Source organism: Lepisosteus oculatus, chromosome 14 (genome assembly GCF_040954835.1).
Source record: "Lepisosteus oculatus isolate fLepOcu1 chromosome 14, fLepOcu1.hap2, whole genome shotgun sequence".
NCBI lineage: Eukaryota > Metazoa > Chordata > Actinopteri > Semionotiformes > Lepisosteidae > Lepisosteus > Lepisosteus oculatus.
The window spans coordinates 5101888-5128230 of record NC_090709.1 but is presented as its reverse complement, the minus strand read 5'-3'; the positions used below and the strand labels follow the sequence as shown (position 1 = coordinate 5128230).

Below are 26343 nucleotides of genomic sequence, written 5' to 3'. Positions count from 1 at the left end.
ACTGTGGGAGAGACAGAGGTGTTCAATATACTGGAAATCCTCCCGTTTCCGAGAGGTGTAGTGGTTATGGAGTGAGTTGCTACTGTAGTGCCCAGTAAGAGTGAGATCTGATGTCCTATTCTGGGCTGCACAAACTGACTAAAATAAACACAAGGAAGGAATTGTCAACAGGGGCTTGGTGTAAAGTAGGCCTTCCTTCCTTAGCAGAGGAACAATACTGGTGTGTGAATAATGGTACAGTTAGAATCTCGGAGGTCTTGTCTTATGGGTGTTGGTTTCACAGCAGTGGTAGTGGACAGTCATGAGAAGTATTAGGATTGAGACTGGAGATCCCAGTACTTGATCCGGAAGACAGGTGTTCACAACTACCTCTACCAGCAGCACAGATGGTGTAGATTGAGACTGAACTCTTACTACACAAAGCCTCTCCACTGTTTCAGTGTCCCGTGTCATGGATTTCAAGTGAATCCTAGTCTTCCTTTGTGACTACCTATAATTTGCACAAATCATGATGGCCCACTAAGGCTGTCAATTTTTAGCCCTACTGCAGTGCCCTATTAAAGTTTCAAGGATTTAGAATAAACTATTTTATATAATGGTTCCGAAGGTGGCTTCTCAAAGCACTTGACAAAATTACAATTAGAATACACAGGATAAAACAATTCCAATAGATTGAGGAGAAAAGAAGAAGCAGAGGGGTAAAGAATAGAACCAGTTCAGTAAAGGCTCTTCTACAGAAGAAGGTGTTGAGTCTGAATTTGAAGGAGTTTAGGGAAGGTGACTCTGGTATCCTTGGGGAGAGAGTTCCAGAGCTTGGGGGCATAACAGCAGAAGGCCCTGTCACCCATACAGTGTAGACAGGCTTGGGGGACAGTTAGGAGACTAGAATTAGAAGAGCGAAGGTTATGATGTGGGGAGTAGGGTGATAATAGATCAAACTGCTACTGAGAAGCAACTGAAATGTGATGGCATGTTCTACAATTTATGCAAGACAGGTAATGTTAGGATTTTATGGAACAATGGTAATGGCAGCACTTTTGAGAAACGTTGGTACAACGGCAATGCTCAAGGATTCATTTCTAATATTGAGGACAATGGGTTATATACCCATAGTTCTTACCAAAGGATCAGAGACCTTTTGCTATATATAAAGACTCCTTTCCACCACTAATTTATACAGGTTTGGTTCATTTGGGCTTTATCAGTTAAACATTAAATATTGTATTTGTCAGTTTGTTGATGCCTATATATCACAGTGATCTGCACACACATCTTTGACTGAATATGGGCTGCCAAACCTCTCCACCAAATTTATGTATCACGGTAGGTACACAAGAAGTTTCTTTGTAATAACAGGGTTGGTGTCAGTAGTCAGATTGGGTCAATTGCAAGGTAAGAACAGTGTAGGGAAAACCGGTTCAGGGACGCCAAATATGTAATCATAGTGGCTCTCTGAAGGCACCAGTTCTGTAGGGTTTGGGCATTTACTGAGACAATTATTAATTGTAGCAGTAAATCACAAAGTTGATTCTTTTGATGGCTTTAGAATCCAACCATGCGACATAACTCAAACAACGTGCACACACAGGTACTAATACACGAGGATACATTTATTAATACATAGAATATGCATGTAAACCTAACAGATCTTATCGAGAGGGTTATCAGAATACAAAAGGTATATATTCAATCAGTTACAAAGTGTTACACATATCAAGAGGACATACGTTCAGTATATCATTCATTTAGACCGTTTCGTAAAGTGAACTTGGTTACAACTTCTACATTAGATACTCAAAACAAGTACATAACTCTTAGGAATTAAATTGATATCAACTGGTTGGGATAACAATTGAATTCTCGAGCTGTAATGCATTGAAGTTGAATACTCATCCAATCTTTGGGGATTCAGATCTCCTGCGGACACAAAATAACAGTTGCAGGCCGTTGCTGTCCAATCCGCGCTCTCTGGCTCGGTGCCAGGCTGTGCTGTGCGGCTTGCGACGGTGCGCTGCTGATGTTCACTGTTGGCTTTAACTAGCAAAGTTTGTGCACAGGAGAAAAGATGATTGTGGGTCCCAGCAAGTCAGGAAGAGGACCGGTTCGTTCCTGATGAAGAGCTAGTTCTGAATAGTGATTCAGCTTTCCACAGTTCCGACCTGTTCACGAGGCCTGCTGCTGGTTACTCTCTGGCAACCTCCGCTCTAGACTCTTAGAACAAAGGAAAGTTCTGGCACTCGGACACACTGGCCGTTCCGTGGTTGTCCGGGCTGAGTCTCAGGATGGTCAGGAGGCGCGCTGCGAGAATGTCCTGCCCTTGGGAGCCTTCTGCTCCTGGGCCGTCCTGCCCTGGAATTCTCCTTTGAATTCCCTTTAGAACAGTCCACAGAATCCTCTCCAGAATCTTACTGAATCTTGTTGAATCTCTCCTTCTGAATCTCTCAGGCTCTCTGTGCTGCCTGTTTTTACCTGGAGGAACTTCAGCTTATTGATTGGCTGAAAGTTCCATGGGCATCAGAGTCCCACGTGGGTTACTCGGCCCTACCAGTTCCTGATTGGTTGATCAAGGTGAGATAGGAGTCACTTAGTCCTGACACTTAGTAATGCAGTCCAGATGTCCAACTGGCACTCCCTAGACAGATAGGCACCAATGGATGACCATTGATCATGATAGCCAGGCTTAGCTAAGTGCATCCCCCTTTGGGAGCTGTCCTTATCAAAAGAAAAGATCTTGCATGAATGGTTTCTCTGTGGCTGCACCTCAGAGATGAACAGAGAAATGGGGCCTCATTTGGGAAGCTCAGAAACACTTAATTCTGCCTTATTAATAAGCCTCGCCGCTACAACAGCATCGCATTAACTGGAGATGATCCAGAGATTAGCATGCAGCTCTGTACGCCAGATTACTACCGATTTGCAACGCGCTCGTCTGCTGACTTTAGTCCCCTGCTCAATAATCACAATGTTCCCAATTGCAATGAGCCCAAGGAAACAGCTGCTGCTCTCTAGATGACACTACAGGACAGGACTAAGTACAATTCCTGCAATAGACTAAGCAGTTTAGTGCCAAACTAATGGAACACTGAATCCTATGGGACAGTTCCGAATGTAGTAACAGCTTAATACTGAAATAATATCGTAAACACCTTGTGATCTTAAGAATATGTCGCTGTTAAAAAGTATTATAATAATAAGCTAAAATTGTACTGCAGCCACAACACAGTGGACCTGCAGCTCCTGTCCTGATCATACAGAAAGATGTCATCACTATGTAGTGTGCTCTCTGAAGGCACCAGTTCTGTAGGGTTTGGGCATTTACTGGGACAATTATTAATTGTAGCAGTAAATCACAAAATGATTCTTTTAATGGCTTTAGAATCCAACCATGCGATATAACTCAAACAATGCACACACACAGGTACTAATACACGAGGATACATTTCTTAATATATGGAATATGCATATAAACCTAACAGACCTTATCGAGAGGGTTATCAGAATACAAAGGGTATATATTCAGTCAGTTACCAAGAGTTACATATATCAAGAGGACATACGTTCAGTATATCATTCATTTAGACCATTTCGTAATTGAACTTGGTTACAACTTCTACATTAGATACTCAAAACAAGTACATAACTCTTAGGAATTAAATTGATATCAACTGTTTGGGATAACAATTGAATTCTCGAGCTGTAATGCATTGAAGTTGAATACTCATCCAATCTCTGGGGATTCAGATCTCCTGCGGGCACAAAGAAACAGTTGCAGGCTGTTGCTGTCCAATCCGCGCTCTCTGGCTCGGTGCCAGGCTGTGCTGTGCGGCTTGTGACGGTGCGCTGCTGATGCTCACTGACCAGCTAGTTAGTGTTGGCTTTAACTAGCAAAGTTTGCACACAGGAGAAAAGATGACTGTGAGTCCCAGCAAGTCAGGAAGTGGACCGGTTCGTTCCTGATGAAGAGCTAGTTCTGAATAGTGATTCAGCTGTCCACAGTTCCGACCTGTTCACGAGGCCTGCTCGGGTGGATCCTGTGGTTACTCTCTGGCAACCTCCGCTCTAGACTCTTAGAACAAAGGAAAGTTCTGGCACTCGGACACACTGGCCGTTCCGTGGTTGTCCGGGCTGAGTCTCAGGATGGTCTTTTTCGTTTATATGACATTTGTTTGACCAAGCACGAATATTCTTTTGTCCATATCTTCGCAACGGAAGCACAGAACGCCTTCAAACCAAATGCATTTAAAAGACCACGACGTGGATATTTCCACAGCCTCTACATCAAAGTATCAGTGAGCTAATTATCTTTTTTTAAACCTCCGGTTTTTCATCGATGCGTAATTACGCACTAACTAGATCCCGTGGGACCGCTGTGTGCACAAGTTCACAACGCGAGAAATACTGTTCAATATGGCTTCATGCGAAAAACCCGTATATGACCATAGGCAACAGAATAGCGCAGTCTCCAATTAGTCAGACTGTAAGCACGGGAGTAAAGCTTTGTCTGAATTCTGAAACCCTTCCTTTACGTTCTGTTTTAATTCGGGTAAGAGTCAACTATATTCACAATACTACTGACAGCAGGAAGATTAAAATATTCTTTACTCAGCAGCTTATTAAAAACAGCTCCCATGATGTTCAAACCGATTTTTTACACAGAACACTGACACAGCTTTGCGTTCTGAATCTCTTTTTCTCGTGTGTTTATTTAATGTGGCACAATGTACTTGGATAGGGGTATTCTGTTCACAAACCAATAGCATTTAAACCACATCACCCACAATGCTGCAAGTAAGTGTTTTACACACTAAGCAGAGAGCGATGTCTTCCTCGTTAGTATAGTGGCAAATATCCCCACCTGTCACGCGGGAGACCAGGGTACATCAGGACATGCATTGAAGTGAAAGCAGGATGCGCTGCGACATCCACTGTGCAGATCCCGCCACACTAAGAGGTGAGTGGGTCTGTTCGATCACAGCGCTAGGCGAATCCCCAAACAGTGTGCGTGGCAACAAACGAAACGGGCCTGTTTCCGCCCGGTATCAATCCGGGGAAATCGGGCCCAGTAGTGGCGGGATCTGTACAGTGCATGTCGCAGCGCTTCAATGTGCTTCCTGATGTCCTACCCCGAGAACAGAAAGGACAGCGTACACAGCAACAACAGATCAGGTCTCTGCACTGGATCTAAGCTGCCCCCATCTCCTCTGCTCTGCGGCTCCTGCGGAGTGGAATCCTGCCTGGAGCCGTGTTTGCAGGCGGCGGCTCCCCGCGCTCTGTCTGTGCGTCGTGTCCAAGAGCTCCTGGGAGGAAGAGAGAGCCCTCCCACTCGGGGGCTTTTCCACGGTCTGTGTGAGGAGGGGCGGGTGTGTCCAGTAGCTTATCGAGCGGAAGCCTGGGGCGGCGGAGAGCTGTGATCGTGCAGACCTTGAGGTGTCACCTCTTTGTCTGCTTTCCCGCCCCCCCTCCGCCCAAGCTCTGCTCCAAAGTAGCCCGGCAACCCCTCACACCTGCATGTGTCACAACCTAAGGTGTGGTCATGAGACACCCATGGGGTGTTGTTCTGTTCTAGCTAATTGTTTCCTGCCCGTCGCAGGCAGGAGTCCATGCGAGGAAGATGCGCTGGACAGAGCTCAGAGGGCGCAGCTGGGTGGCTTTCCTTCTGAGTGACGTTCCTGCAACACTCTCCCGCTCCTCTTGGTGCGCTCATGCCGCAACACAGGAAGGCTGGAGCAGGTGGCCGTGGGCTCTCCGCACCGCCGAAATAGCTCATTTGGGAGAGCGTTAGACTGAAGATCTAAAGGTCCCTGGTTTGATCCCGGGTTTTGGCATTTTGTTTCATCGCGCCCTTTGTTCCTCTCTCCAGCGCCCCCTGGCCAAAGTGATGCTTCCCTTTCTCAGCCCGAAACGCAAGCGAGACACCAGCAGCAGTTCCTACAGGTTTCCGTAGTGTAGCGGTTATCATGTTTGCTTCACATGCGAAAGGTCCCCGGTTTGAGACCATGTGGAAACAACCTCTTTTTGCACGCTCCCTTACTTCACAGAGGTCTTGAGCCAACGGTCATTTGTTCCAAATGTATTTCCGGTGCCTTCATGCACTCTTGTACCAAACGCACGTTTGACGAAATGACAACCAAGGAGCCGAGAGGTTATTTCAGCATTTTGCAGCAATTCACCAGGGCCTAGCAGATACAAATGGGTTGTACAACTTTGAACTAGCAAATGTAAGAGGGCTAAGCCCCCTCTCTTTTAGCCCAGATTCGATCTGTCTCCCAGAATTACCTGGGCACACACACACACTGTCTTGTTTCTCCTACACGTATAGTGTAAAAATTAAGAACCCAGGACGAAGATGTGACACTCAAACAAACTCTTTATTATTTAACCTGTAACTCCGATCCAGTTAGCTCCTAAATTCACTATGACCTGTGACCCTGAGCAACCGTTATTCCCCGCTCAGCCCTCCTCAATTAACATGCAGTTTCACTGCTGACGCACACAAATATTACACCTTCTCCAGCTGTTATGAATCGCCTCTCTTCAAAGCCCGGTGTGTTTTTTTTTTGGAGATGTTATACAGATGCAGCCATTCAAAGTGCCGGAGGTAATTGACGCAAAACACCGCGGTACGTGATTGGTTGACCGACAGGGGCACTCGTGGTCCGTTGGTCGGTCGTAGAAAGATTTACAGTAAATGTCTTTACTGTGCCCATTTTAGCATTGAATATTTATATGGAATTTTACCACTACCACTAGGTGACTATTCATTGTTATTAAAATGACTTAAATTCAATCATGTTGTGATATTTTGAAATATTTATATTTAGAAATATAAATTTGTTTGGTGCGAGTGAGGTTTTATTTAATCTCTGACCAAGGGAAACGTTTCATTTTTTCAAAGAAATGTTTTAAATAGTCATGGCTTTAGTGGGATTTGATCACAGACATTGCAACAGGGAAGTCAGGAACCTAACCCACAGCACCACCAGCAAGGTCACAGCCAGAGTGCTGAAAAAGCACTACACAAACATTATCAACAGACAATGTACAGCGTGTACTATTCTTGTGTTGCGGTACATGAATATAATTATATCGTTCTTAATTTCTTTAGATATGCGATTCCATATTATATTCCCTTTTAATCAAATTCTAAAAGTATGCTTGTTGACTCCGGTATCACGTTAGTTAAAGACTTCGATGCTTAAAATGTTTAGGGAGAAATGGAATACTGGTGTGTATGTTTTCTTTAAAGTACCGAGACCAGCCATATACTGTATGTTTAAGTTCCAAAATTAATATCGTTTATGGCCTTCACACGCGTTACAGTATGCTCCTATTCTTTTTATGCTCAGGTACTAAGATTTCCCTTCAGTGGTAAAATTCCATATAAATATTCAATACTTAAAGGGGCACAGTTAAGACATTAAATATACATATACATACTGATACAGTAATATGTTATGTTCCTAAATCAATCTCGTTTATGAGCATGTGAAAGGCATGGTGAATCGATTCTCAAAAAATACTGTACTTTGCATGATTGGAAACAAATGTGTGATTGCAAAATGCTGTGGTGTTACTTTTACAAAAACGGTCAATGAAAAAAAGAATGTGGACCAGGGCAATACTTTGAGTTTACAGCTTCTCCAAGGTCATTCATTATTAATACTATTAGTAATATCTTCATTAAAGACTTTGATGGCGACAGCTCAAACATGAGAGGTTGAGCTTCATTAGCTCCACCTTGCGGAAATTCCGGATACTATTATTTTTTGCGGTATTATAGGATAATTTACGGTAACTCGCGGTGGACTGCGTAAAGCCCACCGCAAAATAATTCGGTACCGCCCACTTGTTTTGAATGGCTGCATCTGTTTATGTCAGAAAGAGCACTGTGACGTCAGAGACACCAGCCAGAGCGCCGGGATCAGCGAGCGAGACCGCGGGAGGTGCGCAGAGCGCACTGCGGAGAGTTATTGATCACTTATCTATTGACAACCTATTAATTCAACTGAAGAACCGTAGAATAAACGATTAGCTTCATCGACTGGTGAGTACTGATTCGTTTCCATTTCTTGACCCTGTTTTAAATATCTAGAAAACTGTCAATACCGCCTGTATCGATCAATTACAGTACCATAGTGCGTTTAGTGTTAATAATGTTCAATCCGAAAGAATGGTTATTCAAATTATTATTTAGGAATTTAATCCTAGAGCTAGATAATTATATTCCAAGTTGATAAATTTGTTTAAGTAACAGTTAAAATGCATTTTCCATTTGTTTACAAATCACAAGTATGGTAACAATGGCGACACGCGCCGAGTCACTGTGCCCGGCTAGGTGTCTCGCCTTCGTCACAAACAGCAGTGTGACGTCACGGACAGCTACTAATAATAATACTAGTGTATTCATGTTAATATTAGTGAGAGTACAACTGGTAGTTTTAATGTTAATGCTAGTATTCATGTTAATATTAGTGCTTATTATGGATATACTGTTAGACTATTTACACTAGTATTGGTAGTTGCTGTCGTCTGCAAGGTTGTAAGAGTTGCATTCATGGAAATGCCCCCCTCTGGTGTTCCTACGATACCCCCCCCCCCCAATATTCTGATCTACAGAAAGCCTTCAATGAGCAAGAGGCCTTGGCTCTCCCACCCCACCGACATTATGACTGTGCCATCGACCTTTTGCCAGGAACTATTCCTCCTAAAGGTCGTATATTCCACTCTCCAATATGGAATCCGAGGCCCTGAAAATATATATACAAGATTCTCTGAAGGCTGGAATTATACGCCCATCCACTTCTCCTGCTTGTGCCAGTTTTTTTTGTGGAAAAGAAGGATGGTGGGCTCCGTCCCTGTATTGATTATAGTGGCCTTAATGAGATCACTATTAAGAACCGGTACCCTTTGCCCCTAATTCCGGCAGCGCTTGAGTCCGTGCATGGGGCCAAGATCTTCATCAAACTGGATCTACGAGGGGCTTATAATTTAATCCGTATTCGGGAAGGGGACGAGTGGAAGACAGCATTCATGACAACCCATGGACATTATGAATATTTGGTCATGCCTTTTTGTTTGGTAAATGCCCCAGCAGTATTTCAAACCTTTATTAATGATATTTTTTGTGATCTGCTACAAAGGTTTGTCTTGGTATACCTTGATGACATTCTAATTTTCTCTAATACCTTCCAGGATCATGTTCTCCATGTCAGAGAAGTTCTCTCCCGACTCATAAAGAATAAACTTTATGTCAAACTGGAGAAGTGCACTTTTAATGCTTCCAGGATTCACTTTTTAGGTTACATCATCTCTCCAGAAGGGGTGGAAATGGACTCAAGTAAAGTCTCCGCAATTACTGATTGGCCCACACCCAAGAACCTTAAACACATACAACGGTTTCTTGATTTTGCCAACTTCTATAGGAGGTTTATTTGAAACTTCAGCTCGGTGGTTGCTCCCATAACCTGTTTAACTCGCAAAGGACCCAGACAAGGTAAATGGACCCCTCAAGCAGAAGAGGCATTTCAGCACATGAAACACCTGTTCACTACTGCCCTCATCCTGAAATACCCTGATCCTTCTTTGCCTTTTGTTGTTGAGGTGGACGCTTCTGGCCATGGTGTGGGCGCTGTTCTCTCTCAACGTCATGGAGAAAAACAAATTCTTCACCCCTGCGCCTTCTTTTCTAAGAAGTTATCCCCTGCACAGATGAACTATGATGTTGGTAACCGTGAGCTTCTGACTATTAAGTTAGCATTGGAGGAATGGAGGCACTGGCTGGAGGGAGCTCATCATCCATTCTTGATATACACAGATCACAAAAACTTGGAGTATTTACAATCGGCCAAATGTCTATGTCCTCGCCAGGCCAGATGGTCCCTCTTTTTCTCCAGATTTAATTTCCTTATCACCTACACTCCAGGCTCTAAGAACATCAAAGCTGATGCTCTCTCACGGATCCACGACCCCCCTGAGGCTGAACTGCTTCCTGAACCCATCATCCCTTCTGGTAAATTCCTGGCAGCTGTCAGATGGGACATAAAAGTTGTAGCTAGACGCGCCTTGGCTGGACAAACTGTACCTCCTCAGTGCCCTCCGGACAAATTATTTGTCTCAACCCCAGTCAGATCTTCTGTCTTCTGTCTTCTGACGTACCTTGGATTTCATCTCTAGAGACTTCTGGTGGCCAACCATGGTTAAAGATGTCAAGGAGTATGTCCAGGCCTGCTCTATCTGTTCCCGAATTAAGTCTTCTCGGATGAGGGCGGCAGGCCCTCTTCAACCCTTACCTATCCCCAACCATCCTTGGACCCACCTCTCAGTTGATTTTATTACTGACCTTCCACCAAGCCAAGGAAGGATACACGACAGTCATGACAGTAGTAGATCGGTTCTCTAAATCTGCCCATTTTATTCCCCTACCTTCCTTGCCTTCGGCTAAGGAACTAGCAGACCTGTTCGTACTGCATATCTTCCGCCTTCATGGCATCCCTAAAAATATTGTTTCAGATAGGGGCCCCCAGTTTATTTCACAATTTTGGAAGGCCTTCTGTAAGTCACTGGGAGCCCCAGTTTCGCTTACTTCAGCTTACCACCCTCAGGCCAACGGTCAAACTGAGCGTATGAATCAAGAGCTGCTAACCTACTTAAGGGCATATATCTCATCTACCCAAGAAAACTGGGTGTCATTACTTCCATGGGCAGAATATGAACATCATTCTTTGTATCCTCCTTCGACTGGCATGTCACCCTTCAAGTGTGCCTTAGGTTATCTGCCTCCTCTCTTCCTGGACTCCCTGCCGGACACAGAAGTTCCATCTGTTCAGGAGTATATCACAAACCTGCAGGACTTCTGGATGAAGGCTAAAGCCGCCCTTCTTCACACTGCAGCTCGGCAGAAGACCGTGGCGGATCGGCACCGTGGAACCATACCCAGATTTCGACGTGGACTATGTGTCTGCAAACTACCTGCAAACTTCCTCTAAAGCAACCTTCTGGCAAGCTTGCTCCCAGGTTCATCGGTCCTTTTCGTGTCCTCTGCCAGGTTACCCCTGTAACTTATCGGCTGGCCTTGCCTCCTACCCTCAGGATTCACCCTACATTCCATGTTTCCCTCCTTAAGCCCTTTCGCAGATCCACTCTGTCTAAACCGCAACAAAAACCCCCACCGCCTCGAGTAATTGATGGACTCCCTGCCTACACTGTAAAGCGGTCATGGGTACCAGAAAAGGGTATACTGGATTCAAACCTGATCCGGGATTTCCATCACTGTTCACCTAATCGTCCCGCTAGGGCTTCGGGAGCCTCCCGTAGAGAGGGGGGTAATGTTACGATCCCTGCCTCCCGGCAACGAAAGAGGCAGAAGAAGGCGTAGTCTTAGTTCATTAGTCTACCTGTCAGTGTACGCTTTCACCACCACACCTTTGTCTCATCTTATACTTAAGCACTAGTCTTTCCCTACCTCCTCGCTCAGTATTGGTTTTCCTTTTGAGCTACTTAGTTGCGCTACGCCTTCTACCTCTTCGTACTGTTCAGGTTCCGACTTTGGTTTCTCCCCTTTTACTACGTTTTTTGGATTACGGTCTGGCTTTCGCTACTCTCTCCCTCTTTGGATCACTGGCTTCCCCTGGACTCTCAGCTCTCTCCTTCGTCTACGGTATTTGGATCACGACTTGTCTCTATCGGCTCCTGCAAGTGGCTTCATTACTTGGTTTTGGTTTCACTGGCCGAATCCTTAACAGAATACTGAGCCACTTAACATGGACCCAGCAGAACAAGAGGAATTTCGCTCGGTTTTGGATCAATACTGGCAAGCCTTACTCCAGTTACAGGCTTCCGTCCAACAGATTTCACCGCACCTGTCGGCAGTGCCGCATACCAGTAATAGTGAAAGTAACGCTGGAGCTGCCGCTTTGGCTCCGCCCCCGCCAGCTTCTACACCCGCTCCTCGACCTCTTCCACTTACACCACCTGACAGGTTTGACGGCAACCCTACGAGATGTCGGGGTTTCTTAGCACAGTGTGCGCTGGTTTTCAGGCTCCATCCGGAAACTTTTTTTTTCTCCTCAAGACAAGATTGCCTTCGTACATTAGTTTCTCTGTTAACTGGCCGTGCTCTGGATTGAGCAACTGTCCTACTAGATCGCAGGGCTCCTGAGGTACAGGACTATGATCTCTTTTTAGAGAAATTTAAGGGGTTTTTTTGTCGTTCCTCAGCTGGACAAGACTCCTACCGCCTCTCATCTATCCGCCAGGGCCGCAGGTCTGCACAGGATTATGCCATAGACTTTAGAGTAGCAGCAGCAGAGACTCACTGGGAGGATGAGGTTCTAATTTTTCTTTTTCTGCAAGGGTTATGAGAATAAATAATCACCTGGTAACACCTCCGTCTCATCTTGTATTTAAGCACTAGTCTTTCCCTACCTCCTCGCTCAGTATTGGTTGGCCTTTCGAGCTACTTAGTTGCGTTACGCCTTCTACCTCTTCGTACTATTCAGGTTCCGACTTTGGTTTCTCCCCTCTTACTAGGTTTTTTGGATTACGGCTCGGCTTCGGTTGCTCTCTCTCAGTTTGGATCTCTGGCTTCCCCTGGACTCTCGGCTCTCTCCTTCGTCTACGGTATTTGGAGCACGACTTGTCTCTATCGGCTCCTGCAAGTGGGTTCATTACTTGGTTTCGGTTTCACTGGCCGAATCCTTAACAAGTAGCTAAATACACAGGTCACACTGCTCCAGTTGAGGCTCAAACTCACAACCTCAGCATGACTCTGCTGTGCATTGCTGTATAAGCACCGCGCTGACCGACTGCGCCACTGGAGCTGTTTAACACCCTCTCCTCATACAGACTGACGCTGCAGAAACACAGGCTGCAAACAGGGTTTCGGTTGTGGATCCATCTCCACATGGGGGAAAGGGACAGTAAAATAGCAAGGAAAATACAAGAGAAGAAACTGAAAGAATTGTGCTCACTGCAAAGTAGAAAGGAAAGAGGTGGCCGGATACGTAAAACAACTCCGCAGATAATTTGTAACGACATTCTTTGGTGACAATCAGCGGTCGGATTTCTCTTCAGGTTCAGCTCTGCAGTTTGAACGTACATTCTCCGAGATTGGTTAGTTATATGTGATCAGCTGATATTAAATAGGACTAATAAGAATCAATACAATTGATGTCTGGCAAAGGCAAATAACCTTTGTACATGATCTGGAATGTGACTGGTTAAATTTCAGCACAGTTGCTACCCCCTTTATAAAGGGTGTGCACACTTATACAACCAAGACATTGAAAGTTTTTTTTTATTATTGTTCCAAAAAATGTTCCATTTGTTTTCTTTCTTAAATGTTGTTGATTAAAAGATCTTATTAAATGCGAAAAAATCTGATTGTGAAAAGGTCAAATTCTTAGTGAAAAAATCAGTAATGTGAGGAAAGATGAATTGTGGGAGCCCCTTGACTCCTCGTGTCGTTCTGTATTTCTCGCTCATTCTACTGGGAGTTGTGCCGTCGCTTCTGGATAAAGTCTGTCAGTGGTCATTCCAGATGGGTCAGGTATGACTGCACTTCGGCACAAGAAGAGACATGTGATTTGCGAGGATCCCAGCAGTGGCTTTGTTTTTTCTAGAGCCCAGATAGCTCAGTTGGTAGAGCATCAGACTTTTAATCTGAGGGTCCAGGGTTCAAGTCCCCGTTTGGGCGGTTGTGCTTTTCTTCAATCTATTGTGAATGTCATTCTAAATCGTCTTTTATCTTTCCCTCTTCTAGCTGTACTGTGGTTATTTTAAATGTTCATCACTTGTATTTTCTTTAGTGTTTCCTTTCACAAACCAAAAATGTTCAAGGTGATCTTCTCACCACACTCCACGTAAATAAATTAAAAGAAATCACAGTAGAGTAAAGGACACGCAGTGAGGAGCTCCTGCAGTGAGTACTCTTGAATACGACAAGAGGAAAGGCACACTGCACATCTGCGGAACATCGCAAAGTAATTTTTTTATTAAAGGTTCAAGGAAACCTGAATATGTTTGCTAGAAGTATTTCAGAATCACAGTCAAATCGAGTACGATTGCTGCACAGATCTGCCGTGTGAATTTAGAATACTGTTTGTGCGTTGTATAAAATACGCTGTTCAAAGCTTTTAAAAAACTACAGAGATACGTTTCGGAATGCGTCTTCCTGTAAAAATAAAATCTCTACACGGGTGCTATAAGCAGAGTCTGAAGCCTGCTTAACAGAAGAACTATATTCAGAGGGCCAAAGAAGTGAATATTTCACCAAGTGAGAGAAAGCATCTCAGAAAAAGGAGGTGCAGTCTCTTCCATGCAGAATAACACCACAAAGTCAGACTACAAGTGCTGAAAAGCTGCTATCAAGGGTAACCCGGCCGAGCACTCTAAGGAGCTGGATTAAAGCTCCGTCTCTTCGAGGGCATGAGTCGGAATCCCACTGCTGCCCAGTATCTCCTTGTTAAGAATCATGGTTTTGTTGTTGTACATTCTGCGCGATTAAATCAGTTTCAATAGAATTAATTTGAACAGTCATATTTGTTTTATTCCTCCTACCATGGCAATTTGTGCTCAAAGATTTAACTTTTTTGTATTTTAAAAAACATGCTAGCCTTGATGGGAAAGTAAGCGGAACTGCAGGTGTGGTGGCCAAGTGGTAAGACGTCGGTATCAATAAGGTCAATAATCTGTTAAACATTTTATGCCATTTTTTCCATAGATGATGTTCACGTTGGAACAGTGAGAAAGGTGTGCCTGGATGCGCTTGAACCATCACCTTACTATAATTTTAGTCCCAACCTGGCCCCACTAAGCAATTGTACCACAGAGTTTTCTCCATTTGCAGTTTTGGGTAAAAAATAATCTGCACTTTTAAGCAAGTATTGTATTTAAATTTTGCAAATTTCTTGAAAAAGGTTGTTTCAGAGAGAAACTGAGTAGATAGAAATAGCCCAGTCAGTAGAATATTGAACTTTTTATCTCTAGGTCCCTAGTCAGGTGACTGATTTTCTTGCAACTACTGTGAATAGATGGTCTTTTGTCCCTCAGTTTTTCAAGTTGTTCTATGAATGTTTGAAATGTTCAATATTTTTCATGCTCTTAAGCACTTTCCATAACAAAGTTTATGGTGTTCTTGGTGCTGTGCTGCACGTAGATAATGTAGACGAGAGCACAGGTAACAATACAGGACAAGCAGTGAGGAGCTCCCGTAGCTTTCAATTCAGTGCAGAGTCCAGTGGGAGGCCTAGGTCGCTAAACAATCAACAGGTATCTAATAATGACATTCACAAAGGTGACAATGCGTTTTTTCAACATATCCTTACATTTACCCATACAGCACAATTTTCTATACCCTCAAATCCCCAATGTAACTACTTTCTCCTGAGAAACACAAGTATAGAGTGAAATCACAATAACTTATACAACAAATCTATTCAAACGCCCAGATATGACAGAACACACCCCTTTAAATATGTAATTCCTTCATTTCAGTTTTCTTCCCTCCCCAGGATACCTGAAAATTCAATATCGCATATTAAAGGCTGTACATGTAATAGATCTACTAATAAAGATGGACATTAAAGTTAATTATTAAAAAATTACACTTTTCATTAAGACATGTATTGATAAAATTATTGTGAATAGTTGTGGTGTCTGGAAAGCAATTTTTGTTAAATATAACAATTTTCAAGTGAGTGGTGCATAAGCTTGTTATTTAGTGACTTAATTATTTCCACTGCATTCACAACAGTTTTAATGTGTTTGCTTGTTCCGCATAGCCTGCTACTGAGTTGTTTTTGGAAATGAAACCTATAAGAACATTATTTAAGATGCACCATGGCCCAGAATCGTTCATTGGGACTAGGATTAATATCAATTGAAAGTACTCCAAAATAAAATATTTAACCTGAATATTAAAAGAGTAGGAAAGTATTAAAACAACACCATAACGTCTTGACTTCCAATCTTCTTCCAGGTTCAGGCCATGTGCAGTAAAATGACATAATCAGTTGAGTCATGCCGAGGCTGAAAGTTTAAGCCTCACCTGGAGCAGCCTGGTTTTCTGTCTTGACAAAAAAAGCGTTTTGTTCCACAACGGCGTGAAATGATCATGTCTTTCACTCTACTTCTCTCTTGTAGTAAAGCAGATCTTGCTAGGTGAGCATTTGCTCCGGTAAATTAGGTCACTTTTCATGTTAACTCACTTCTTCTAAACACAACATTTCCTGGTGCATGTTTTCTCCATGAAAAAAGACATTTTCCCTTACATGATTTCTCATTTTGTTTCATCAAAGAGTACAGAAAGAAGAAAGAAAGGAAAAGTGTGGTAAATGAACTCTGTCGTCTGTGGGAGATGTCAAGCGCATTGGACATGAAAAGTGCCCAATAAAAGCCATTTCTCTTCGTTTCTCTTACAGTCAGGGCTCCTGTTCCGTGTAAAGGAGGCAGCTTGCTCAGCCAGCAGACTCAGGGCTTACTGAACGCTGGTGTCTCAGAGTGGTGTGTCCAAGCGGCTGTAAAAGAGGAGAATTCTGCAGGCGCTGTAGCTTAGTTGCTTTAAGTATCTGTCTCGTTAACTGGAGATCCTGGCTCCACATCCCAGCTTTGCCCTTCTTCCTGTCTTTTTGTGCAGAAAGTACCATTTTGGACAACCGCATAGGGCTTGATTTAGTTTAATGCATTAATGCATTTCCTTTCTGCAACAACTTGTTTTTCAAGGAATTCATACAGCTTGTGAAAAATGAAATTTAATTCTTGGCTATCAGAGCAGTAGGAATATTGCCGACTGGCAAGAAAATGCAAGCAATGTTTATTTTCTTACCAGAAAGGTGCGAATGGAGCAAAGCCTTTCTCATCAGTCTCTGTGGTGCAACCGGCAAGCATGTTTGGCTATTAACTAAAAGGTTGGTGGTTCAAAACCACCCAGGGACGATTGTCGTCGTCCTCTTCTTCTTATTATTATTATTATTATTATTGTCAATGTAAACACTGTCTCCACAAAAGCCAAAACTTTAACCCTCTTTATATTTGCCGAAAATGCGAGTCTTTTGCCCGTGTCCAACAACAACACTTGAGACCAGGGAAGTCCAATAGTGATCAACACCGCAACTCCCCAGAAATCCATATTCACCCATGGAAAAGTATCTTTGAAGGGCTGGCGGGAGATATCATTTATACTCCTGTTGTATCCTCTGCTTAAATAGTTTAGAAATACAATGCGGATTTGTTTGAGAATTTGACAAGCATTGTTGCGTTAGCACTGTGAAGTTGGATGTTGATATTTTGATATATTTACCTTAATTTTAACATAAATGCTGTTCAATCTATGCTATACAATCAATCACAGGTATATTTTGAGTCTCATACTGATCGTCCTGTGGATCCAAAAGAAAATTTTAAAGCTGATACACTTTCGATTGTAATTTGCATCTAGCTACAACGTCCCTGGAAAAGATATTTTATGAGTTGCGTGCAATCGGTATCTTTTACTTTAGGGATGGTAGTGGAAATAGCTTTAAAAATGTTTTCTAAAGAAGATTGTATTGCCAGGACCTGCCTTTAGCGCTCGGTAGCGATTACGCTGTTGATATAGATGGAGAAGAAATGTAAGATGAATTGATGATCTAAGATAAAATAGCCCTAACGCCTCCTGTAACAGTGTTTGTATTCATAGCAAGTAATATTCTTTTTCAAACCCGAACGTTGCTTTTGCATTAAGTGTTATGTAACCATTAGCAGTTTCGGTAGCGTCTGAAGAGCTCATTTTTCCAAACTGAAGCCTATAAGAACATTATTCAAGATGCACCATGGCCCAGAATCGTTCATCAGGACTAGGATTATCAATTGAAAGTACTCCAAAATAAAATATTTTTTATTTAAAATTAAAAGAGTAGGCAAGTATTAAAGCAACACCATAACTTCTCGACTTCCAATCTCTTTCCTGGTTCAGGCCATGTCAAATGACATAATCAGTGGAGTCATGCTGAGTTTGTGAGTTTAAGCCTCACCTGGAGCAGCCTGGTTTTCTGTCTTCACAGGTAAACAGTGTTTTGTGTTATTTGCTAAATGGAGAGAGGATGCTGTGTTAATTGTTCTTCTCCTGGGAGAGGACAAGATGAGAAGTTCACGAGGCTGGTGGTAAATATCCTGTCCAGGAATATCGGGGCTGTAGGGGGTCAGATCTGTAGATGTAGTGAAGACATTAGTGGGGACAGTGTGTCTGCTCTCTGTGAAAGAGCCGGGCAGGAAGAATAATCTGTGGTCTGGGAAGAAGAGACCCTCGTTGGAATAGCGGCGCTCCTCACAGGAGAGAATGAAATCTTTTTTGAAAATCTTTTTCAGGGACGCTGATTGTTCTCTTTGGGTGAATTAAAAGCCCTTGCGGTGAGTGACCTCGTGGCGTAACGGTAGCGTGTCTGACTCCAGATCAGAAGGTTGCGTGTTCAAATCATGTCGAGGTCAGCTGATGTGTTTGTAGATGCTCCTGGTGCTGAACCTGGATTTTACACCACGCAGTTGCGTTTTAGCTGTACACCACTTAGGTAATCTGAATGAAATAACAGAGCAGTACGGAACACCCAGTCAGGAGTTTATGCAGTGTTTCATCTTGAACACGACAAGAGAAAAGGCACACTGCACATCAACGAAACATCACGTCCGAATTTAGAGACAGTGACATCAGAGAATGGAAGTTTCAGACCGCTTTTTTGTTACAGTTTCAAGCAAACCTGAAAGTTAGGGAGTTTGGTCACTTTTGTATGAAAAAGTGTCTGAAGCCTGTAATTATAATTTGTCCTTTTTTAATTGTAGTTGAAATCCACTCCCATGTAGCAAGACCTACAGTATATTCATGGTTGCTTAAATGATTAATGCTATAGGACATTAGCTGGTGTTTTTTGTAACGATTTGCTATTTCATGCAGGAAAGAAAGGAAACCAGACCCAACGTTTGCTTTCAGGTGCGGTCTATTTACATAACGGACATCTATTTCTGAGGAGCCTGATTTAAATCACACAAGCCCGGTAGAAGTCGAATCGACAATCTTATAAACCGAAATCAGACGCGTTATCCATTAAACCACTAGCCCGTCACATAACTGAATTGCGCTCTGGTGAGTTCAGCGCCGCTACTAGTACACCACCACATCTACAATTTGAGAGAAACGTGCTTTCTACATTTTTATCAGTTTTAAAAAATCATCACTTTTAAACAGACAAAGCATTTATGTGTCGCTCTGAATTTCTAATTGATTTAGAATTCAAAGAAAAAAGCGTTTTGTTCCACAACGGCGTGAAATGATCACGTCTTTCACTCTACTTCTCTCTTGTAGTAAAGCAGACCTTGCTAGGTGAGCATTTGCTCCGGTAAATTAGGTCACTTTTCACGTTAACTCACTTCTTCTAAACACAACATTTCCTGGTGCACGTTTTCTCCATGAAAAAAGACATTTAACCTTACATGGTTTCTCGTTTTTTTCCATCAAATAGTACAGAAAGAAGAAAGAAAGAAAGGAAAAGTGTCGTAAATGAACTCTGTCGTCTGTGGGAGATGTCAAGCGCACTGGACATGAAAAGTGCCCGATAAAAGCCATTTCCGTACGTTTCTCTTAGTGTCGGTGCTCCTATTGAATGTAAAGGAGGCAACGTGCTCAGCCAGCCGATTCAACGCTTACTGAACGCAGATGTCTCAGAGCGGTGTGTCCAATCGGCAGTAAAAGAGGAGAATTCTGCCGGCGCCGTGGCTTAGTTGGTTAAAGCACCTGTCTAGATAACGGGAAATCCTGGCTCCAAATCCCAGCAGTCCATCGCCTGTGTTGCACTGGACACCCTGTAGATCATCAAAAAAAATATTTAGCTCCTTAGTAATGAAACTGCCGGATAAAAGCCATTTCACATCCTTTCTCAACTTGCTCAGCGAGCAGGCTCACCGCACACCGAACAAAGATGTGACAGAGTGGTGTGTCCACCTGGCTGTAAAAGGGAAGTACTTTGCTGGCGTTGTGGCTTAGTTAGTTAAAGCGCCTGTCTAGTAAACAGAAGATTGTAGGTTCAAAACCCAGCGGTGCCTTTCTTCCTGTCTTCTTGCACCGCTTATTGTTATAGACAACATGCTTCTGCATTATGTTTAAAGGAAGTGTTCATTTAGTTTTTGGCACAACTTGTTTTTCAAGAAATCCACACATTGCGAAAGATAAAGTGCTCATCTTTCTTATCAATGCAAAATAATTACTGCCAGCTGGCAAGAAAATGACAACGATTTGTTTTTACTTTAGCCAAAAATCTGTGAATGTAGAAGAATACGACATGTGTTAGTTTCTATGGCACACTCAGTCAGGGTGTCCTTCAGTTAAACACAATGTTGGTAGATCAAACGCACCCAGAGACACACTTCGAATTAATCCGATCTAAACATTACCTTCTGTAAATGTGATTGAGTTTCTTTGCACGTCCTTAGCCATCTTGATGTTTGGAGAGATTTTCAACTTTTGACACGAGTCAAACTACAAGTAAATAGTTGAGTACCTATGTCAATATCACCGGGAATGTGAATAGAAATGTTAACATCAATATTTCTGCTGTCTCCTGAGAAACACAAGTATAGAGTCAAAACACAATAAATAATGCTAAAAAATTATTCAGTTAACACCCAGATGTGACAAAACACATTTAAGACTTACATCCCCTTTAAATATGTATTTCCTTAAAATCAGTTCTCTTCCCTCCCCAGGATACCTGCAAATTCACTATAGATACATATTAAAAGCTGTGTGTAAGTCTTACATGTGTTCTGTCACATCTGGGTGTTACATTAATAGATGTGTTGTGTTATTTAATATGATTTGACTCCACGCTTGTGTTTCTCCAGAGACAGCAGAAATATTGGGGATTTGCGGCTACAGAAAATAATGTGAACTTTACAGGCAAAAATAAGGTTACGTTAAAGAAACAAAAACTTATTGTCACCCTTTTCAACGTGATTTTTTAAGACATTTGTTCGAAATAGTATATCTTCTCGTGTCTCTGGCTGTTATCCTACAATAACGGTGGTGAAATAGCAGGAATGTGCGGAAAGAATCGGAGATAGAACAGAAGACCAGTTATCCAGTCGATAGTAAGGTTGTGTAGGACCTCACATACTACGATGTCAGTGTTGAGTAGTGTGGTTTAAAAGCTTTTTCACGAACCAGGAAGGAGTAGAAATCTACAGTCTTCTGATCCGTAATCAGACATGTTATCCATTGTGCCATTGGCGTTTGTATTGCATTCCCATCCAGCACCACATTGAGATCAGAGCTACTACTATTCATGTGTGTTGTACGTGTGTCTAGTTACTACGTCTTTCATTATGTCTGGTTTAAAATAATGTATCTTTAAAACAGACAAAGGGTTTATGAGTCAGCCTGAAATTCACAGAATAAACAATATCGCGTTTAAAAAGAATACAGAGATGCCGGCGATAGATAACGGAGCATCTTAAGTGCGCGCTATCACTGAACTAAACTCCCGATCGTTAAGTTTGTCAGCAGCTTTTTAATTGTGTTAGGAAGAGCAAACAGTCCACAGTGTACATTTTAAAGGTCTAAGCAAAACAATCAGACGTGAGGATTATCCAGAACAGGAGCCTTTACTTCTTTGTATACTGAGCTTTCGGGTGAACATCAAAGTGAAAGACAAATTCGCAATTTTCACTTTTTGATTAAGGAACAAGAAAACACCATCCTTCGAGCTGGATTCAAACCAGGGACATAAGAAATGCCCACTGTTTTTGTCTACAGTCTTAAGATCTAGCAATTGAGCTATCAAGAGGTCTGAAAGTAAACGCTTTGTCACACATGTAGCCCAATGTAGTGTAGTGTTCCTCTATTTAAATCCGAGTTCGACGTCAAAATACTCACTCCCATAGTCTCGTTCAGAAGAAGAAATGAACCAGAGTTCTTATAAAACGTTTGAAGGGACATCAGTGCAGGCTGAAATTGACCCTTTTTCTATTGGGATCAGGATCATATAAAACCTTTCTTTTGGATTGAGACGAGGATCATGGAGACACTCAAAACATCCCTGTCTTTGCTTCTTTCAAGGATGAATGGAGTATTGAGCTGCAAGCATCGGTTCAAATCAAAACTCTCTGCTACTGCAGTTGCTTGTTTGAGAGTTTCTTCAAATCTTTCAACTGAACGTTGATATCAAGTGATATCGGTAATATCATAGGGACTTTGGTTTTCTTTTGATCGAAAATTGTATTAAAATACAAGCCTCTTTCACAGTTGTATAATACTTTCCCTTGCATCCTCAGATAAAATTTCTAAATACCACAAAGTTACAACATATGGAATAGCATTTATTTTAAAATGTATTTTAAAACTGGCATTTATTTAGAGCTATATTTAGAGCTTAGTAAAGATAGCATTGCTAATATTGATGGAGTAGAAATGTAAGATGAATTGATAGCTTTTTCTGAACTAAAAAAGTCCTACAACGCCTCCTGTAACAGGTAAGGACTCATAGCAAGACATTGCTATTGCATTGCACATTTAGCAGATTCGACTAGTTTCTGCTTCTGGTGAGTGCATCTTTTCCAAACTGAAATTAACAAGAACATTTTCAAGATGCGCCATGTCCCTAAATCGTTCATCAGGACTACTATTAATATCAGGTGAAAGCAGTACAAAGCATCAATTTAACCTAAATATTAGGAGACTATATCTGTCAGCTACTGCTGTAAGCCATGTTCAGCCAACGCTAGAAATATTACTGCTCTACTACAGTAACTAAAGAAAGCAAGTCCGACTTAGAAACGGATCACAAGTCGAAAACATAAACCGACAAGGATGGGATTCAAACCCACGCATGCAAAGCACAATGGATTAACAGTCCATCGCCTTAACCACTCAGCCACCTCATGACGAGGGCCAACCACCTTGGGCATGATTTTGCTCGGCGACCAGGCTCAGCGCACATCGACCTCAGATGCCTCAGAGCGGTGTGTCCAAGCGGCTGTATAAGAATAGGTAATAGGTTTATTCCATGTTATTCCAATAGGTTTATTCCATTGAGGGTGGGTACCCACCTGTATAAGAATAGTGTTCTGCTGGTGCTGTGGTAAAGCTGGTTAAAACACCTGTTTCATAAAGAGGAAATCCTGGATCTGAATTCCAGCGGTACCTTTTTTCCCGTCTTGTTTTACAGAACATGTAATTTGGGACACTCAAAAAGGTCTTGATTTGGTTTAATGCGTTTATTCATTTCCTTTGCAGAACAACTTGTTTTTTTTAATCATATAGCTTGCGAAAGATGAAATGCGAGCGAATTGTTTTGTTCACCAAAAGTATGTAAATGAAAAAGGTGTAAGCATTTCTGTGGTGCAATTGGTTAGCATGTTCGGCTATTAACCCCAAAGTGGGTTTTTTGATCCCACCCAGGGACGCACTTCTTCCTATAGTAAACATTATCACTCCAAAAATTTAATTTTTCCGCAAAACCTGAACTATTTTGATATTTGCAGTAGTAAACAATTACTACCAGTACCAGAGTCAACATTACCGGGAATTTTCAATAATTACGGACATAAAAACTCTCTTGCTTTTAACAGAGCGTTTCATAATTTCTAACTATGAAAATTATTTAAACTGCGACACTTATCATTCATCTTTTATATAGCATTTTAAGCGAATAGGTAATTAGATTGTTCATAAACCTAATTGCTTTTTCTACATAAACAAAGTGTGATTGCTCTCTGAGAATACTTTTTCTTTATATTTAGGCTCAGATTTCAACTATAGATCGTATTATTATAAACTTTCTTGGAAAAATGTCTTTTATGTAAACCATTTTTGCTATTAATTCATTTAGGGCTAGAATACGTTCATTGTCTTCCAATCGAGTCGAGTTGACATTGGAAGCTTGCCACGCCCGGACTGTTACACCAACGCATTAGCATGTTAAAGCGATTTCATTGAGGAGCCTAGCTTTCTTAACTAGTAAGTACTGTACTTCCTACTTTGAAAATACCTGTGAAACCGGTTTAATTTGTCACAGCCAGCACTCCCGCAGAGAGGGGGGTTGTACTTGTTAATGTCTTAGCACAAAGCAGAAACTTCTTGTATTTTCCGATGACATACAAGTGGAAAGATTACAGATTTTAAATGTCTTTTTTCTGAACCAGGGAAAATCTCCCAGATCCAAGGGGAGAGAGACAGGAGCTGGGCTGGGACACCAGCCTGCTGTTATTTCAAGTGGGTGGCTGAAAAACACACCGCTTACAGATCACCACTAGGGGGCATCATAGAGTGGGTGGTGACACTCTTGGTCATCGATGGCAACAGTGGGGTTACTCCCCCTCTCTCTAATGGCTCTATTAACAGTGGGGTGTCTCTCTCTCTCTCTAATGGCTCTATTAACAGTGGGGTGACCCCCCTCCCCCTCTCTTTTGGCTTTAGAGATACCACAGTTCCACCCCTAGGTTGCATCTCCTGTCTGGCGTTGTGGAGGTATGATGATGATGATTCACTGTCTTTGTTCTCTCTCTTTGGTACAAGAGTTGGTACTGAGTTAGTGAAGTTTAACAGAGGATATGATAAGAAATTTTACCAAATCCCAAAATTAAAACAGTGAAGACAACAGGCAACACAACGAGAGCTCTGATAATGGAGGTTTGGTTTGACGGCAGCAGACATGGTCAGGACATCTTGCCTGATTCTCTCTCCCCATTTTCTTAGGATTTTCCCTTCCAGGGCACAGGAATCATGAAGCAGGATGACTAGGAGGAGGCGAAGGAGACACTGAAGTCTTACTTCGAAAACACGAAGGTCAGGTGTCACTTCCCTGAGGTGGACAAGTGCTTCTGCTAGTCTGCAGCAGAGCTCGACCTCATCCTGCAGAACAACCTGGGAGTCCCTGCAGCTAAGGTCTGTGAATAGCAGGTTAATTTTTTCTCTTTGTAGTAGTCTTAGGACAGTCTGACTTGTTGTGGGACTCAGCAGGAACAGAAAGGTCTTCTGTGTGTCTTCAGTCTCCACAGCCAAGGAGACGCACGATCCAGATGGGTGAGGCTGTTAAAGAAAACAAGATGTTCATCCCTCCCTCTCCTGGACCTCGGCGCCCCTGGGCCCTCCCTCCTCAATCATCTGAGCTCAGAGAAACCCCTGGTGACTGTGCCATGCCGCCCCCATCAACCCCTGGAGGAGCCCCCTCCTTTGAGTAACTTCAGAGTTCCTGAGACTCAGAGACAGGTGAGAAGTGAACAGAACCTCTGTCCTTGTGTGGCGTCACCTGTACAGGCTTTTATTGGACACACTGTATAAACTCATCTGGACAGACTCTTACTAGATACACTGTATAGTCTCATCTGGACAGACTCTTATTGGACACACTGTATAGAAGGAGATGGAACAGATGAAGCAGGAGGTGGAGAAGAGGAGATGGGAAGTGGAGAAAAAGAAGAGACAAATGAAAGCTCAGAAGAAGAGAGTGAAGGAGGAGAAGAGCAGCCTCTAGGTATGTCCAGACTGTAGGTTTAGCAGGAGTAGCAGTAGAAACAGTTGTGATATTATTCAGAGCACTAGCAGTGTCATCAGTACTATAAACATAAGGGGGGAATTTACTGTTGTAAGCAGCAGCAGGAGTGATATCATTAGTAGAGGAAGCAGAATTAATTATTATTATTATTTTAAATTGCAGAAACTGCTCAAGGTATTGTTTGGAGCCTGACTTCTCACCAGACTAGAATGAAGAGAAGAAGGGATCTGAAAAAAATACTGAAATAAAGTTGAGAATCAAGAGGAAAGGAGTCACTACACTAGGAAGAGAGAATCGATAAACCAGAGTGTAGATAAGAAATAAAGGAAGAAGGGAGATCAATGACTTGTGTTGTGGATTATTCTATATTAAATCTCTGTCAGGGTGACAAGGCAGTGCAGTGGTTAGCATTGCTGGTTCAGTTCCTGGCGTTCTATCTGCTCCCTGGGTATGTGCATGTACCATTGTTCGCTTGAGCTAAGTTAATTAGCTTCTGGGAAAACCAGCCCTGGTGTGAATGTGTGTCTGTAGTGTCCCATTCAGGGCGTATCCTGTCTTGTGCCCATTTAATGCTGGGATAGGCTCTGCCTACCCCGCTACTCTGAATTGAAGCAGTTAAAAAAATGGAGATAGTATTTAATGCAGAGTCCCTGTTAATACTACAGTTGTACAGTTGTTCTCTCAAGAATATAAATACTCTACAACAAATACATGAGCTCTATCAATAATACAGATAAGATAATATATCAATAATATCAATCTTCTGTAAGATCAAAATAGATTAGATGAGAAATCGAAATTGAGATTTTTTCCTGAGTGTACATGGTTT

At 42.4% G+C, this 26343-nt stretch overlaps 1 protein-coding gene, 4 non-coding genes and 1 pseudogene across 5 annotated transcripts in view; 5 read left to right on the top strand and 1 right to left on the bottom strand.

Moving 5' to 3' along the window:
- LOC102695046 (zinc finger protein 721-like) overlaps window positions 1-26343 on the top strand; it is a 1154024-nt pseudogene that overhangs the window by 366700 nt on the left and 760981 nt on the right.
- Window positions 1-26343, bottom strand: part of LOC138242831 (zona pellucida sperm-binding protein 3-like) — a 496704-nt gene that overhangs the window by 102592 nt on the left and 367769 nt on the right. The gene's annotated exons all lie outside the window — the stretch shown is intronic.
- Window positions 5753-5825, top strand: trnaf-gaa (transfer RNA phenylalanine (anticodon GAA)). The gene has a single exon. It is a non-coding gene; the product is annotated as a tRNA-Phe (tRNA).
- On the top strand, window positions 13621-13693 carry trnak-uuu (transfer RNA lysine (anticodon UUU)). Its single transcript has one exon. It is a non-coding gene; the product is annotated as a tRNA-Lys (tRNA).
- trnan-auu (transfer RNA asparagine (anticodon AUU)) lies at window positions 16859-16932 on the top strand. The gene has a single exon. It is a non-coding gene; the product is annotated as a tRNA-Asn (tRNA).
- On the top strand, window positions 18391-18462 carry trnaw-cca (transfer RNA tryptophan (anticodon CCA)). Its single transcript has one exon. It is a non-coding gene; the product is annotated as a tRNA-Trp (tRNA).